We start from the raw sequence: 15,778 nt of genomic DNA, 5'->3' as shown, positions 1-15,778 counted from the left end.
TTTCGTTTTCGAAACGAGAATTATCATGTTTTCTCCTCTCCTGTTGAATTTGAAAGCTCACATGTCGTCTCGACATCTTACCCTGGGCAACACTGCTCACAAGTATCTGTGCTAGAGCGCTCAACTCCTTTGCTAACATTTAGCTCGTCACGTTTGAGCGATGACATCCCTCGGCGAGCACACTATCTGGAAAAAGAGAAGGAAGGAAATGAAATGAAATAAAAATCTGTAAGTTTTACGTCCCACGGTTATGCCGGTTAGGCTAAAGGAGACGGCGATGATGACATATGAGTGAAGAAAGTGGGAGGAAACGGGAGAACCCCGAGAAAACCCACGAGCACGGCGTTTGTCCGCCACAAAGTCTACACAGCGCGAGCTGGGATCGAACCCAGGACCCCAAGCACCGGAGGTGAACGCTCTACCACTGAGCCACCGTGCGCCCCAAGAGAAGGAAGGAAGCGGTCTGGGACTTATAAGTTAGTAAAACCCTGGCATTTGCCTGGTGTGAATGAGGAAAACCTTATTCAGGTTAGCTGGCCTGAAAGAGTTTTTCACACTTTTTGACCGAGTGTCCCCACCGGGAATCGAACCCAGGCCGTTCTTTTTGGTACCCTTTTAAAAATGACTAGCTGAACCTGCGCTGTCTACTCAGCGAATCCTTCTGTTATGACCATGAATCTCCTCTAACTGTGCATGTCTCCTTACTCACACAAGTAAAGGATAGGAGACACACAAAGGAAGTTAATTGCTATGTATAGATGTTGGAGTGAGTTTGTAGCAAATTTGTAGAAGTAACATTATATCAAGTGGAAATATTATTTTCCTAATAAATCCATATCCGTCCAAGTATGTCTCATTGCGTCTCTTGAGGCCTTCGAGATTACCAGCATGCAATACGTTTTGCCACTCAGATTTAAGCAAAGCGACTGCAATGTCCGTCAACCTGCCATACGTAATTTCTCCACTGGTTGCTTAACACCGTAGTATCGGCTTGCAACAATGTTAATCTTATGGGCTCAAAACGGCTCCTAAAATGTTGAATAGGACAATAACGACACGGTTTTTGAACATTTGAATGAGAACTGGAAAATCTGCACAAAATTTGGAATCGACCTGTGAAAACTGCATGTTTCTAGCAATTGTGCTTTTCGAGATCTCATTGTAGAAAGCATTGTGGAGAAACATATAAATCTAGCATAGCTGAACCTGCGCTCTCTACACAGCGCATCATTCGCATATAAGCATAAATCCCCTCATCCTGAGCATAAAATGCGCTGATCCGTCCATCTAAAACTGTTACTTACCTTGGTATTATTTTTGACCACCATCTCACCTGGCTTCCTCATCTTAACTACCTCGAAACCAAAGTATATAACCTGCTGAATCTTCTTAAATGTCTCACTGGCACTACCTGGGGCCCCACCTCAACCATAGTTCTCAACATCTATAAAGCATTTCTCTGTCCTGTCCTTACATACGGATTCACCGTTTGGATATCAGATCCAGCCTCTTACTACTAAAAACTTGCAACATTTGAACGTCATGCCTTCCGCATTGCTTATCGCATTTCTCTTCGCAGTCTAACTAGTAGATACCTATATTCACTCATTACATTCACTACACTACTTTACCACATCGAATCTCTTCGCCTAAAATTCATCACTGTTCCCTATATGCAGTAGCAACCACTTCTCGTAGCCACTATGCGCTACCTTGCCATTTCATCTATTCACCCTCGATATTACTATCTCCCTTTAAGTTTGCTGTTTACATTGTACTGTTACACCTTGCCACCAAACCATCCCGACCTTGAAGTATTGCAGGATCATTGATTGCATGTTCATTTCCCACACATATTTCCCTCGCACCAAGCACAGTAATCTCCCTGTCTCTAACAGGGCCTCCCTCATATTCATTGGCCTAGCGTTGCCCGTAGGCAGAAGATAACCCGCATTTGTTCTGCTAACATTCCCTATGTGTTGTCGCGTCATCCGCACTCATTCCGTCCCTCATGCTCATCTATGCCAATAAAATAATTTTAACCAAATTATTTAGTAATATATAATGTATGTATGATATGTTTTCTCCTCTATGTTTTATGTATCCTTTGCCTCACTAATGATTATGGTCGCAAAGACCATAATGACCTGACATATGAAGTATGTATTTAATAAAGGAAAGTCTCATCATACCCCAACGTTCGTAATCCCACATCCTTAAAATTCCTTTGCAACCCTTCCCTTAAAGAGGGTGTAACCCTCTACATGGTAGCTAGCCTCCGGGCTAGGAATTTAAAAAACATTAAAAAAATTAAAAAGCGTTTTTATTGCTATTGTAGCATTTTAATAGATAGATTGCTATCACTGTTGTACATAATACAAGTTAAGCAACCTACGATACATCATTTTCTTTTTAACCATGCCTCATTTGACATCTATTTGACATCTATAACCTATAATCAGTAGCCTTCTTATATAACTTGGTCATATCAGTAAAACACTTAAATGATAATAGGAGAAACTCTACATATTCTGTGCAAAATCGCATTATTGTTATCAAAAACAACAGAAACGAGGAAATAAACGTAGTTACTCAAGGTTAATATGAAAAAGAAAATACCAAGGATATGAGAAGTGTGTCAACAAGACAGTGAACAAACGATAAAAACATAACGTATTGTTCAGTTTTCACACCGTGGAAAGTAAAGCAAAATGAAGTTATTGAAATTAAAAGACAAAAGACAGACAAATGTTAATGAAATAAGCTAGGTGTTGGAAAAGTACTAAATTCCAATTAACTAATTTTTTGGAGAAAAATGAACTAGTTGAGTAGTCTATTGAACTGCAAATTAAAACTTGCACGTGCAAAAGGGAAGGCCATATTTTATTGCTATTTACACCAGGAAGTAAAAAAAAAAAAAAAAAACTTTAAAATAAAAACTACTCAACTATATAAGAAAGCGTAGTGGAAGTGCAAAATTCCTAACTTCAACAGTTGTAAAGGTAAGTGCTAATAACAATGGTCTTTCGTTCAGTAGCATCCACATTTAAAACTTAGGTTAGGTTAGATTCAGTTAGATCAAGTCAGTTGACACTTGGTTCATATCACTAACTTCATTACTTATCTATATAACAACCTTCTTATATAACAACCTTCTCATTGACAAAGGTGAACGAACCCCTTTCTCCCCTGCAACTTTGTCTCTGTCTCTCCATTTAGCTTTATTCTTACAGGGTGGTTCATTTAGCTTTAAACGCCATTACAAATTTTAAACTCATAGCTTAATAATAATAATAATAATAATAAGCTGAAACTGTGTATGTTACAACTAGTGGTGGGCACAAAAAAACGGTTTTTCAAAATTTTCAAAAGACCGGTTTCGGTTTTCTCCAAAATCGGTTTCGGTTTTCACCAAAACCAGTTATCGGTTTTCTTCAAAACCAGTTCGGTTTTTCACTGGATTCGGTTTCGGTTTTCTTTAAAACCGGTTTCGTTTTTTTTTTTTTTCAAAAATTTGTTCTATTTCTGACCAGAATAGTGTTTCGTTGTTCGGAAAACGATTCCAATTCCACAGAAATAGTTTTATGTGCGTTCCAAAAGTTTTCACCGAAACCTAATATATCCTCATTTTAATCTCCTAACAAACCAATATGGGTATGTGGCCAGTAAACTGGTTTAGATTAATCGACCCTTGGTGTGTAATCACAGTATTTCATGTCACGCCTGCCCCCTCCCACATTACGAAATCCTGGCTAAACGAACCCATATATGTTGCCAGTAGAATAGTTTAGAATGATCGAGCCCCTGGTGTTACAACCACAGTATTTCGTCATGGACCTCCCCCCGTATTACGTAATCCTGACTACGTGCCTGCCACACATCTCCCAACCATATGTCAAAACAGGCAGACTACAATACATAGAAAAGTTTACGCCGTAGATAGGCCTATATTATTTTGCAATATGAAGCAGTTGCTTCCGAATGCACTTAAGTTTTACTTCAAGGTCTCTTAACTTCTTCTTCAATGATGCCAGTCATGAATGAGATTTCTCCCAGATAAATTTAAGCAAGGGTGCCGATGCTGGGGGTCAGGTGGGCCCGGGCCCCCCAAAGCTCATGTGGGCCACCTCATTGCATTTGTAAATATACAATATTTTGCATAATTTGAATGCAATTTGTCTTAAAATCCTCATATATATGCCGTCTGCATCTGAATGCCCCCCCGCAAATTTACAGAGAAATCGGCGCCCTTGGATTTAGGTCTAATTCCGTACTTCGAATTTTAATCGTTGACTTCCTTACAGAATTGTTGAATATTACTTTATTATTATTATTATTATTATTATTATTATTATTATTATTATTATTATTATTATTATTATTATTATTATTATTATTATTATTATTATTAATTTTCAACCTGACTTCTTTGGTCTTAAGGCATGGGGGGATAAGTATAGGGAAATGGCCCCAGGTGAGTCTTAAGATGACAAGTGAGTGGTATATAGGTACCCAAAAGATACATTAATCCCTCACGTTTCAAACCTCAACTCTCATTGGTTCATGAAAAATGGCGCAAAATCGGAAAAGTGGGATTAATTTATTTCTCAAGAATGGCTTGATTCATTTTGTTCAAACTTGGATGTGTGTATAGATGTATATAGAAGGGCTTTGTCTGAGAAAATTAACAGCACCTCCCGACCATATTCCCACCCCCCCTCAAAAAATTCGATTCTATATTTGAGCCCCTTTTGACCTATGATGATCTGCGAGCACAATTGTGAAAAAATAAATTTTAGATGTCTTTTTAACCCTAGAATCACATATTTTTTGCAAAATTGTTTCACGGGTACACCATGGTCAAAATAAGCCAAAACTAACCATACCCCTCCCCCAACTATGGATTCGACACTAATAGTAGTCATTTTCGATCATTTTTAAATGTTTATTCTCCTTCCCTACGTTGTACCTTCCCCTCCACAACTGTCATGTCTCAACTTGGATTGAAACAGCACCAGAAGTGTCACTCTTTCTCTCATCTACCCCGAAAACTATGGATTCAACACTAATATCGGTCATTTTTTATCATTTTAAAATTTCTCTCGCTCTCCCCCTCTCCTACGTTGCATCGTCAAATGAATAACCTAAAGTAATCCCTGCCCGTAAACTCATGTATGTTGAAACTTTGATTGAGATAGGTCGGATGGTTCAAGAGTGACGAAGTCACAAAGGCAGTCATTCTTATTTTCATTTTTTTACATATATATCTCCCCCTCCCCCTCTCCTACGCTGGCTCGTCAAGGTGAAACGATAAAAACACCCAAGACCTGACCCTCATATATGTTGAAAATTTTATCGATATTGTTTGGGTGGTTCAAAAGTTATTAGCTTTTATTAGTTTTTATTTATACGCCCCCCTCCCCTGCCCTCCCCTAGGATCTACAATAAAAGTGAAATTACAAAATGATTCCAGATCCTAACCTCATGTATCTTGAAAATTTAATTGAGATCGGTCGGATATTTCAAGAGTTATTAATTTACAAAAATAGTCACTTTCAGTCTTAAATTGATTTTCATATATCTCCTCCTCCTCCTCCTCCCTTACGTTGCTCCGTCAAATTTAAATCATAAAAACAATTCTTTATCTATGTTGAAAATTTGATCAAGATCGGTCGAGTGGTTCAAGAGTTATTAAGTTATTTATTTTTATACCCCTTCCCACAACCCTCAGTTCTACCATCAAAGTGAATAGCCTAAAACCAGCCCAGCCTCGAACCTCATCCATGTTACAAATTTGATCGAGATCGGTTTGGCGGTTCAGGAGATTTAGTCACAAACATAGTGATTTTCTATTTTATATAGGCCTATATAGATTCATGATCATTGTTCAGGTGATTGATTCATATGAAATAAACACCAATATCAATAGTTTCACTTTGGCTCAAAATGAGAATGGGAACGCCACAGGCCATCAAATGGGACTTCAGTAAGTTGGTGCTTTTCAGGTGTGATTTCTCATTCATTCACGTAGCAAATACGCTAAAGCTACGTCAACAGCTGTTCTTTTTGCAATTGTCCCTTATAGGTACGGTATGGTTGGTTTTGGCTAATTTTGACCATGGCGTACCGGTGATACAATTTTGCAAAAAAAAAAAAAAAAAATGTGATTCTAGGGTTAAAGCGACATCTAAAATTTATTTTCTCATAACTGTGTTTGCAGATCATCATAGGTCAAAAGGGACTCAAAATATTGATTCGAATTTTTTGAGGGAGGAAAATGTTCGGGGGGAGATGTTAAATTTTCAGACAAAGCCCTTGTATACACCTATACATACATCTAAGTTTGAACAAAATCAATCGAGCTATTCTTGAGAAAAATTAATCCCACTTTTTTCCGATTCTGCGCCATTTCTCATGCACCAATGAGAGTTGAGGTTTGAAACGTGAGAAATTACTGTATCTTGGGGGTACCTACCTACCACCCACTTGTCGTCCCAAGATTCATCTGGGGCCATTTCACTATACCTATGGACCCACGCCGTTTAACTTCTATGATATCTTGCGGTCATCAGCGAAACGAAGACGGGTCAGATGTAGTGGACACAAAAACCAGTTTTTCGGTTTTTGAAAATTAAAAAAAAAAAAAAAAACGATTTGGTTTTCTTCACAACCGGTTCGGTTTTCACCGAAACCGGTTATCGGTTTTCTCCAAAACCGGTTCGGTTTTTCACCGGATTCGGTTTCGGTTTTCTTCAAAACCAGTTCCAGTTTTTTTTCCAAAATGTGTTCTATTCTGAGCAGAATAGTGTTTTGTTGTTCTCCGGAAACGGGATCCGTTTCCACAGAAAAAGTTTCGTGTTTTCCAAAAGTTTTCACCGAAACCAAAGAAAAACCGAACCGGTTTTTGAGAAAACCGAAACCGGTTTCGGTGAAAAAACGAAACGATTTTGGAGAAAACCGAAATGGGCTACGGTAAAAAAAACGAACCGGTTTTTGGAGAAAACCGAAACCGGTTTCGATGAAAAACCGAACCGGTTTTGGACAACACCGGAATATCGGTTTTCTGGTTTCGGTTTTCTAGAAACAGTTTCCGATTTTTACAAAAACCGGTTTTGCCCATCCCTAGGTGTTCTTCATTTACATTTGTTGTGACACGTACTCAAGTACTTTTGTAAGGAGCTTAGAAAAAATAGTACATTCTTTCGTACCTTCCCCTCTTCTCTATTCTTACTTAATAAGGACAAATATTCCGATATTCACATTGACTTGTTCATAAACGTTATCTAAAGCTTTTGTTGTTTGTAGGCATTCTGCAAGCTGTTCCTGCTGCTACAAGTAGTTTGTTGCTGGTCAAATCCAGGGCTGGCTCTACCATATGTGCAACACGTGCATTTGTATGGGGCGACAACTTTCGAGAGGTGGCAAAATCTGTAATAACTATATTATTTAAAATAAATATTTCTTGTTGAAATCAGACTTCATGATGGTAGTTAAATTTACTAAGTTGACCTTCTATTTGAATACGACATTCATAAATTATATTTAGGTCGCATTCGTTTTAAGGTCACATGGATAGTGCTAAAGCAAATGGTCAAACAAAAAGTGAAATCTTTGAGTTTTACGCCCCACGGTTATGCGGGTTAGACTAAAGGAGACGGCGATGATGAGTGATGAATGAAATGGTGGAATGAATAAAGTGGGAGAAACGAGCGAGCTGGGATCGAACCAAGGAGCCCATCCACCAGAGATGAACGCTGTACCACTGAGCCACCGCAGTCTAACAATGGGCAAACAAATCCCATTATGAATTGCTTGATTGTTGTCAAATACAAGTACTGAATTCTCGATCAGTTGCGAACATCTGTTCCACTTAGTTATCACAGTTTTGATATGAAAACTAGTCTTGTCTTTGTCATAAGCAAGTTCCTTATCATTGAAGGTGGAAACAAGTTTCTTTTTTCTTTAATTTTTAACAGATGTAGAAGAAAAATTAAGAAATAAAGATAAAAAAGCTAGCACTGGAAAAGTTTGCACTGGAATTTCAAACTGATATATTGAGATTGAAGCACGATATTGAATTCTACAAAAAAGATTGAAGCTCAATATTGAATTCTATAAAACAGATTGAAGCTCAATATTGAATTCTATAAAACAGATTGAAGCTCAATATTGAATTCTATAAAACAGATTGAAGCTCAATATTGAATTCTATAAAACAGATTGAAGCTCAATATTGAATTCTATAAAAAAGATTGAAGCTCAATATTGAATTCTATAAAACAGATTGAAGCTCAATATTGAATTCTATAAAACAGATTGAAGCTCAATATTGAATTCTATAAAAAAAGATTGAAGCTCAATATTGAATTCTATAAAAAAGATTGAAGCTCAATATTGAATTCTATAAAAAAGATTGAAGCTCAATATTGAATTCTATAAAAAAAGATTGAAGCTCAATATTGAATTCTATAAAAAAGATTGAAGCTCAATATTGAATTCTATAAAAAAGATTGAAGCTCAATATTGAATTCTATAAAAAAGATTGAAGCTCAATATTGAATTCTATAAAAAAGATTGAAGCTCAATATTGAATTCTATAAAACAGATTGAAGTTCAATATTGAATTCTATAAAACAGATTGAAGCTCAATATTGAATTCTATAAAACAGATTGAAGCTCAATATTGAATTCTATAAAAAAAGATTGAAGATCAATACCATCTTTTCAATTCTATTACCATCTTTCCTCTGCAGATATATTTGCTTTCTCATTCACTAACATAATAGACTATTATTTAAGGAGAAAAACAGACACATCGAGATTGTATTTGTAGTGCACCATTCCAAGTGCAAGTGCACGTTCCCTCCTCTTCGTTTTTCGTGATGGTGTAGCATACTTAAAATCGCAGTTTTTAATTTTTTTCTGGAGAAAGGGGGTGGCAAATTATGCAGTTACACGGGCGGCAAATTTGTTAGGTCCGGCCGCTGGTTACGGCAGTAAGATCAAGAAACAGCAGGAAACGGGAGTACCCCGATAAAACCGGCCAACTTGATGTTGTCTACAACTAACTTACTCGGCCGGGAGATCGAACCATTTACCCCATGCACCACAGATAAGTGCTTAGCACTGCGCCACCGTGACCCTCGAGGATGATTAAAACGTAAAGTTGAGTCTTTTGGATACTGTCAGGAAAATATTACGCGTTGCGCACACTGCTTGATCGACAGCCAGGGTTATCTATCTGTTTCAACAGAGCTGATTCTTGCGTTGATCCAGTACAGCTAAATAATATCGTTGCTTCTGCATGTTTCAAGAACATTACTTCGCAAGTATAGCAGCTTGAGAAATTCTGTTGCTTGTGAAATTATTATCAAGTGTTTTTCTTCTTTTTTTTTAAAAAAAAAGAATTATACTTGTTGCTTTGTTTTCACTTACATCAGTTTAAAATACAAGCTTTGCAAGTATCAATACATATACAGATTACAGCTAGAAGGCTACATTGCCGCTCGTGAATTGAATCGTTAACTATTGGTGTCGAATTGTCTGGGACAATTTTGAATAAGGGAATTTCCTTTGAATGGTGTTTTGTTAAAATTCCTTATTGCCGTGCTTTAAATGGTGGCAGAGCTTTTCAAACAGTCTAATGCTAGAAAGAGAGTAGCAGAAACTGGTATGTACTTTCATTATTTACTATCTAATTACTTTTGTGTCTCTTGTCAATATTCAGTTGTGTATGCACTAGAACTGTCTTGGTTGTGTGTTTGATCAATCCAGTGTTCCGAGCTTTCCTAACTGACACAGATTTTTCCCTTTTCTCACCAGTTTCCCGTTTCTTACAAAATTTTCCCTATTTTCTTGAGTATCCAATTCCTATGACAGAAGTTATGTGATGAGATTAATTTGGCTCTATTAAAGGAAGTGCCAACCCCGTTTATTTAATTCATTTACTCCTTTTTTAAACTTTTTTCTTCACTTTTTTTAGCTCCTTTGTGATTAGTGTTGATCTCAGGAGAGCGCAGCTCAGGCCCGTATCCAAGGGGTTTTAGGAGGCTAAATTATTACTGTCTCCCTCTAAAATTTTCACAGTAGGCTTGCAAATGAACTATAATATGGTGATGAACTATAATATTTTTGATCGGGGCCCCCTAACTTTCACCGTCTTCCCCTACATTTTCGGGCTGGCTACGGACCTGGCGCAGCTGGAGACAGATGGAAGACGATTTCAACGCTTATCACTCAGAACGGGAGTCCATTTCCCATAGTGCAGTGTGCAAAGTTATAGCGAAATTTAGGGAAACCAGGTCGGCCTCGTACAGCGATGGTGAAGCGATATCCACTGCTGTGTTGGCATCATTCACGAAAAGTTTCACCCGCAGTACCCGTCGCCTAGCCCAAGAATGTGGTGTACCTCCAACCGGAAAATCGTATCTGTGCATAAGTGGCACCCATACAAGATACAGCTATTCCAGCATCTAACCAAGGATGATCCAGACCGCCGAGTCAAATTCTGTGAATGGGCCGCGGAACAAATCAGACAGAATCCTCGATTCGCATATGACGTACTGTTCTCGGTCGAGGCCAATTGTTTTGCGTTTGTGCGAGGAGGACAAGCAAAATCACCGATTTCGGTGTGACAGCAATCCAACTGGTACGACGATTCTCGAGTCGCTGACTCTAACAAAGTGATGGTATGGTGTGCTGCAGTGTGTGGGATCCCCGTGTGGTGGGCCCATTCTTCGTTGAGTGCAATTTAAATGCAAATTAGCTACTGTAGCATGCTTGAAGAGGAGATCCTGTCGTCTGTCGTATTATGATGGCTCTTTCCCTTTTTTCTATCAACATGACGGGGCACCACCTCATTTCGAATTATGTGATCGTGAGTACCTCGATAAGTAATTCCCACAGAGATGGATATTTCGGCGAGGATCTGTGGAATGGCCAAAGCGTTCCCCAGACTTCACTTCATAGGATTTTTTCTGTTGGGCTACATGAAATCCGTTGTGTATGCTACCAAGATCAGGGGCATTAACCACCTTCAACGCAGGGTTATTGACGTGTGTGCCAGAATTCCTGAGGACATGCTGCTCAGGGTAATGGATGACTGGCAGCAGCGGATACACTTAACGATTGCACAGGAGGGACGGCACATTGAGCAATTGCTGTAACATTGGTCAGTGGGCCACGCATTGCCCGCAGTGTTATCTCCACGGAAGTGCAAAAAATCGGTTAAAACTTTGCAACGGTTGGTCGTAGAGCCAACAACATTTCATCACTGGATTCCTCGAAAAGGTTCAGTCCTATTTGATATATCACACAATAGGGTTCCCATAAAAAAAAAAAAAAAAAAACCTTTCCGCCATTTCAAGTTGGTGCCATATGTCTCAAAAGATTTTCCTCCCTCGTCTCTTATAACCACTTTTCTTCTTTTTTCCCAATTCTGAACGGTTTGGATTTTATTTGTGTGTTGAGCTCCTTTATGCCTAAGTAGTCAGCATACATGCCTCTGACATAGGAGACCCTAGTTCGATTCCCGGCCGGAGCTCATGTTCAAATTCCACGTTAATCAGTAGGTCCCGTCTCATATAGCCTCGCTGCTGAAACGGATGTTAAACTGAAAATCAATCAATTTATTTGGGTGTTTCCACATTTTTGGACCAGATAAATTAATGGTTACATTAATTGCTTTCTCAACTGAATTTATTGTTGTTTCGCATACTTGTACTTAACAAATTGTTCGGTAAATATTATTTCTGGGAGTTTTTCGTTGTTATTCAGGTTTGTTAGGAAGAATTTCTGTTTTCTAATTAGGGTTGGCTGGTTTAAACCAAAAAACGAAAAATGTTCGTAAAAGTGTGTGTTCGTAAAATTGAAATGAAAACACATTTGTGGGTTATCACGTTTCACTCCCATATACGTATTATTCGTATTATATTACATTATTCGTATATTCCATATATTATATTATTCGTATTATATTCAGACCTAAATTCCCCATTCAGTACTCAAAGAGATTATGCTACAAAACTAACTTTTGTTCTTTTTAAAACTTTATGAATGTTTCTTTTGTGATTTTTTTTATAGTTTGTTATTATTGTTATGGAATTGCAATCAAAGAAAAATTCTAAATATTATTTCGTTTTAATAATGTTTACTGTTGGTAAAATACATCGAAGTGCCGTACTTTGGGAAGGGGGGGAAGAGAGTCATACAAAACCCCACCAGAGGCATTTATTGAAATCAGAAGTACGTATCTTTTTTATCTATTTATGTATAAATGAGTCAGAACCAAAGTAGATTCAAATAATTCGTTTCTTTATTCACTTTTCTTACTGATATGCAAATTAAGTCGTTGTATTTCTTCAACTTGGACTAATAAAAGTTGTAGTAAACTAACTTGTCCTAAATTAGTTCTTCTGTACTCTGCAGTATTTTGAAATTGTCTCTATGTAATTCTGTATAACATTTGTGCAACTGTTTATTTTTTTTTGTCCTTGTGAAATGGCTCTTCACAATGATATTAACAAGTATGTAAAGATCAGTACAACATATTTTTATCAGGAGTCCTTCGTGAGTTAGCAGACGTATCGCCAGTTAATCCTGGTTTCGAGTTCAAATAGAGAACAATTTCTCTCCGATGTAAGCGGAGAAGCTGTTTGGATTTCGCTTTAAGCTTATGTAACCCCTTCCAGCGTAACCCGATTGTTGTATAATAACACCAAGGCGAAACAAATGTTCATATGTGATATAAATACATAGAGCAAATTATTTAAACCAAAAAACCTGGTTTTATGTTTGTTTGTTTTTTTTTTCAATAAAAACCATGGTTTTTGCCAACCCTGATTGTAATATATGTGTATTAATTTCCCAAGCGTTGGATATCGTCTCTATATCATTCCAAGCTTTATTTTAGTACTGTGGGGACGGAAACCTGAAAGATGTTTTTCTTTTTGGTATTAAACACATAAGAAAGAAATTTCTTCGGGAGCCCAGCGGCGGCGTGAGGGAGGTTTTCAAGTTGTTGGCATATATCCATTTTCTGCTTCGCCTGACCTACTTAAATTTTTGTGGCACAATGCAGTAGCTAATGATGGTTTTCCGAGCACGTAAAGGTGATCCACTACAGTGGACACAGACATGTCGAGTTGAATAGACAATGGTCGTGTGCTGGTTAATAGATTTTAGTAAAGTGTGTTGTATAATCTCCAACTGTGTTGTCCTGGGACGGCTAGATCTTGTCTGATCTTCGACATTCTTACAACCTGCCAAAAAAATTTCTGGAACCAAAGAATTACTGTTGTTTACTGCATTTCCCCCTTTTTGCATGACATACGTTTTGGGTTGCTGCTGCAAAGTTATGCCGAGTTGGAATTCATACAGTAAAGTTCACGTGCCAGTTATTATTATTATTATTATTATTATTATTATTATTATTATTATTATTATTATTATTATTATTATTATTATTATTATTATTATTATTAATAATAATAATAATAATAATAATAATAATAATAATAATAATAATGTGTTTATATACTAGGCTAGTGGAAATGTGAACCCGATTTCAGAAATTGATTGTGTAAAATCTAGTAAACACATGTTATTGTGAGACATGCCCTTCGAAAGATTAACTTTCAAAGTTTAGTTTTTTCCGCGTAGTGTTTCCACTTTCTACCGCTAGGAGCCAGCAGCGAGTAGTTAAGGAAAATGGATTTGGCTGGAGAATAGAGTATTTCCGTGTGCTTGATTGATGGATTATCGCCTTGATGTGTGCCGTGTTACGCGAAATTGTGGTAGGCCTATGTTTGAAGAAAACTTTGACAGGTTACCTGTCTTAGCACATGTCTCACAATGACATACTGCACTTTTATTAGTTTTCATTGAATAAATTTCTGAAATCGGATGCATCACTTTGAGTTGCCCTGTACAGCGTGGTCGGGAAATGATCGTACCCCTAATTAGTGTTTTCTCACGGTTTTAGGTTTTACCCACATTTGTTTGGCAACATTGCTTGGCATTGTCCGGTCACATTGCTTGGCATTGTCTGGCAAATTGCTATCGATGTTAATTTCTTATCTGCTGTTTTCTGCTTGGTAACAGTTATTTGAAGTGAAGTTGGAGTAATCAACAATGTGTGATCCAAGTCCACATAGCATTGAACAAGGATTAGTTGTTGCGGTTTGGCTTTACGAAAGGCGTTACACAGGTGACACCATGGAATATGATAAAGCGAAATTTACAGACCTCTTTGGTATTAATCCACCAAGAAAAGCAACAATGTTGGGGGTGGGAAAATCATGCATTTGCTACGGACAGTGTGAAAGTCCTTCCCCGAGGCGCAGAATTCAGCTGTGTTACGACATGGATGGTGATCATACTGATGTTTATGACTCTTAAGACTCTTAAGACTTCAAGGTAACTGTGTACAGACATTCTACCATAACTAACACTATACTTTTGAAGCTAAAGGGGGGTTACGCCCACTTCAGGACCATCCTGTACTTGTTATGTTTAAGTTCAGTATTTCGTACTTAAATTATTTATTTATGACTTTCTATAGCACGGAATTGCGGGTTATTTGAGCAATAAACCTCCATTTGTCGAATTGGGAAGTACGAAATCTCCGAAATTGTTATTACATACAGATGTTTTAATTATAAATATGGATTTTATTGTGGAAAACATGTTGCGTGTGATAGTTTTATCACACTATATTTTGGTTATAAAAAAAAAGAGAGAGGGAAAGAGAAATCATGTTATCCTAGAGGTTATGATAAACTTCCGAACACTCGGCATATGCAGCGCCTGTAGAGGAAAACTTTGAAACTACTGATTTTCGAATGAGCTGCGGGTTACCTGAGCGGCCATTCGGAACGAAATGTAGAACTGGGCACATCGAATTTATACTGGTTCTATATCTTATATTTGAAATATAATCAGAATTCAGTTATTGCTCTTATAGTTCGAGTGATCTAATTGGTGAATTAGTAAAAAGTGTTAAAGTTATCATGAAGTTAATCAAGTGTTATATATATATATATAATTATCATTTATATAAATTTATAATTGGTGTCTAGTTGTGTGATTATTTTGCTGGAATTTAGAGGCAAAATAGTGAAATAGTTTTCCTGGCTAGTATTTAAGCGGGCATAATTGTATCATTGTCTAATGATGAGTGTTATTTTTTTTTTATATATAAATTCTAGTACTATATTCAAATTATATCATATTGTAAGATATATTGAAATGTTCTAAAATCTATATAATTTAAAGGAGGAATTCAAATAAAATAAAGGTAATAAGTTTATCAACGATTTATTAGATTATTAAAGAATTTAGTAATATCAGATAATGTACCTTTTCGGACCTATTTGTAGTATAAAAGGAGAAAATATTCAAAGCTATTTTATATTATTTAATATTCATCTATTGTTATTATATTTAATCTGTATTTTCGATACTTTTTTGATAGTTCATCTATGTTTTTCTAAATAAAAATTAGAAAAGTTAATTACTGATTTTCCGTTAAAAAGTGTATGCAATTGAATAACCTTTAAAACTGATTAATACTAGGCTAGTACGTAAGAATATTATTAAAATATTTGAATTTAATGTTAATTTTTTTCAGTTCCATTAGCTTCAGTTCACCATCTGTGGTGATATACCAGTATAATTCTTAGGGACGAAAATATATATGTCTAACAACTCTAACCCCTCAAATTCTTTACATAGTTGTCCTGGATCTTAAATCCAGCGGCCCAGAACGGCGCCCGTCAAG

General features: G+C 36.9%; 1 long non-coding RNA gene across 1 annotated transcript in view; it reads left to right on the top strand.

Annotated features, from left to right (window-relative positions):
• The window catches only part of LOC145691560 (uncharacterized), a 43,919-nt gene extending 36,496 nt beyond the window's left edge, over positions 1 to 7,423 (top strand). Inside the window, exon 4 of the long non-coding RNA XR_014132410.1 lies at positions 7,306 to 7,423. This is a non-coding gene — a long non-coding RNA (uncharacterized LOC145691560). The remainder of the gene's footprint in view (positions 1 to 7,305) is intronic.
• Positions 7,424 to 15,778: the final 8,355 nt, after the last annotated feature.

This window comes from Thermobia domestica, chromosome 8 (assembly GCF_964235325.1).
Source record: "Thermobia domestica chromosome 8, izTheDome1.hap1.1, whole genome shotgun sequence".
Lineage (NCBI taxonomy): Eukaryota > Metazoa > Arthropoda > Insecta > Zygentoma > Lepismatidae > Thermobia > Thermobia domestica.
This window is presented reverse-complemented; position numbering and strand designations above follow the sequence as displayed.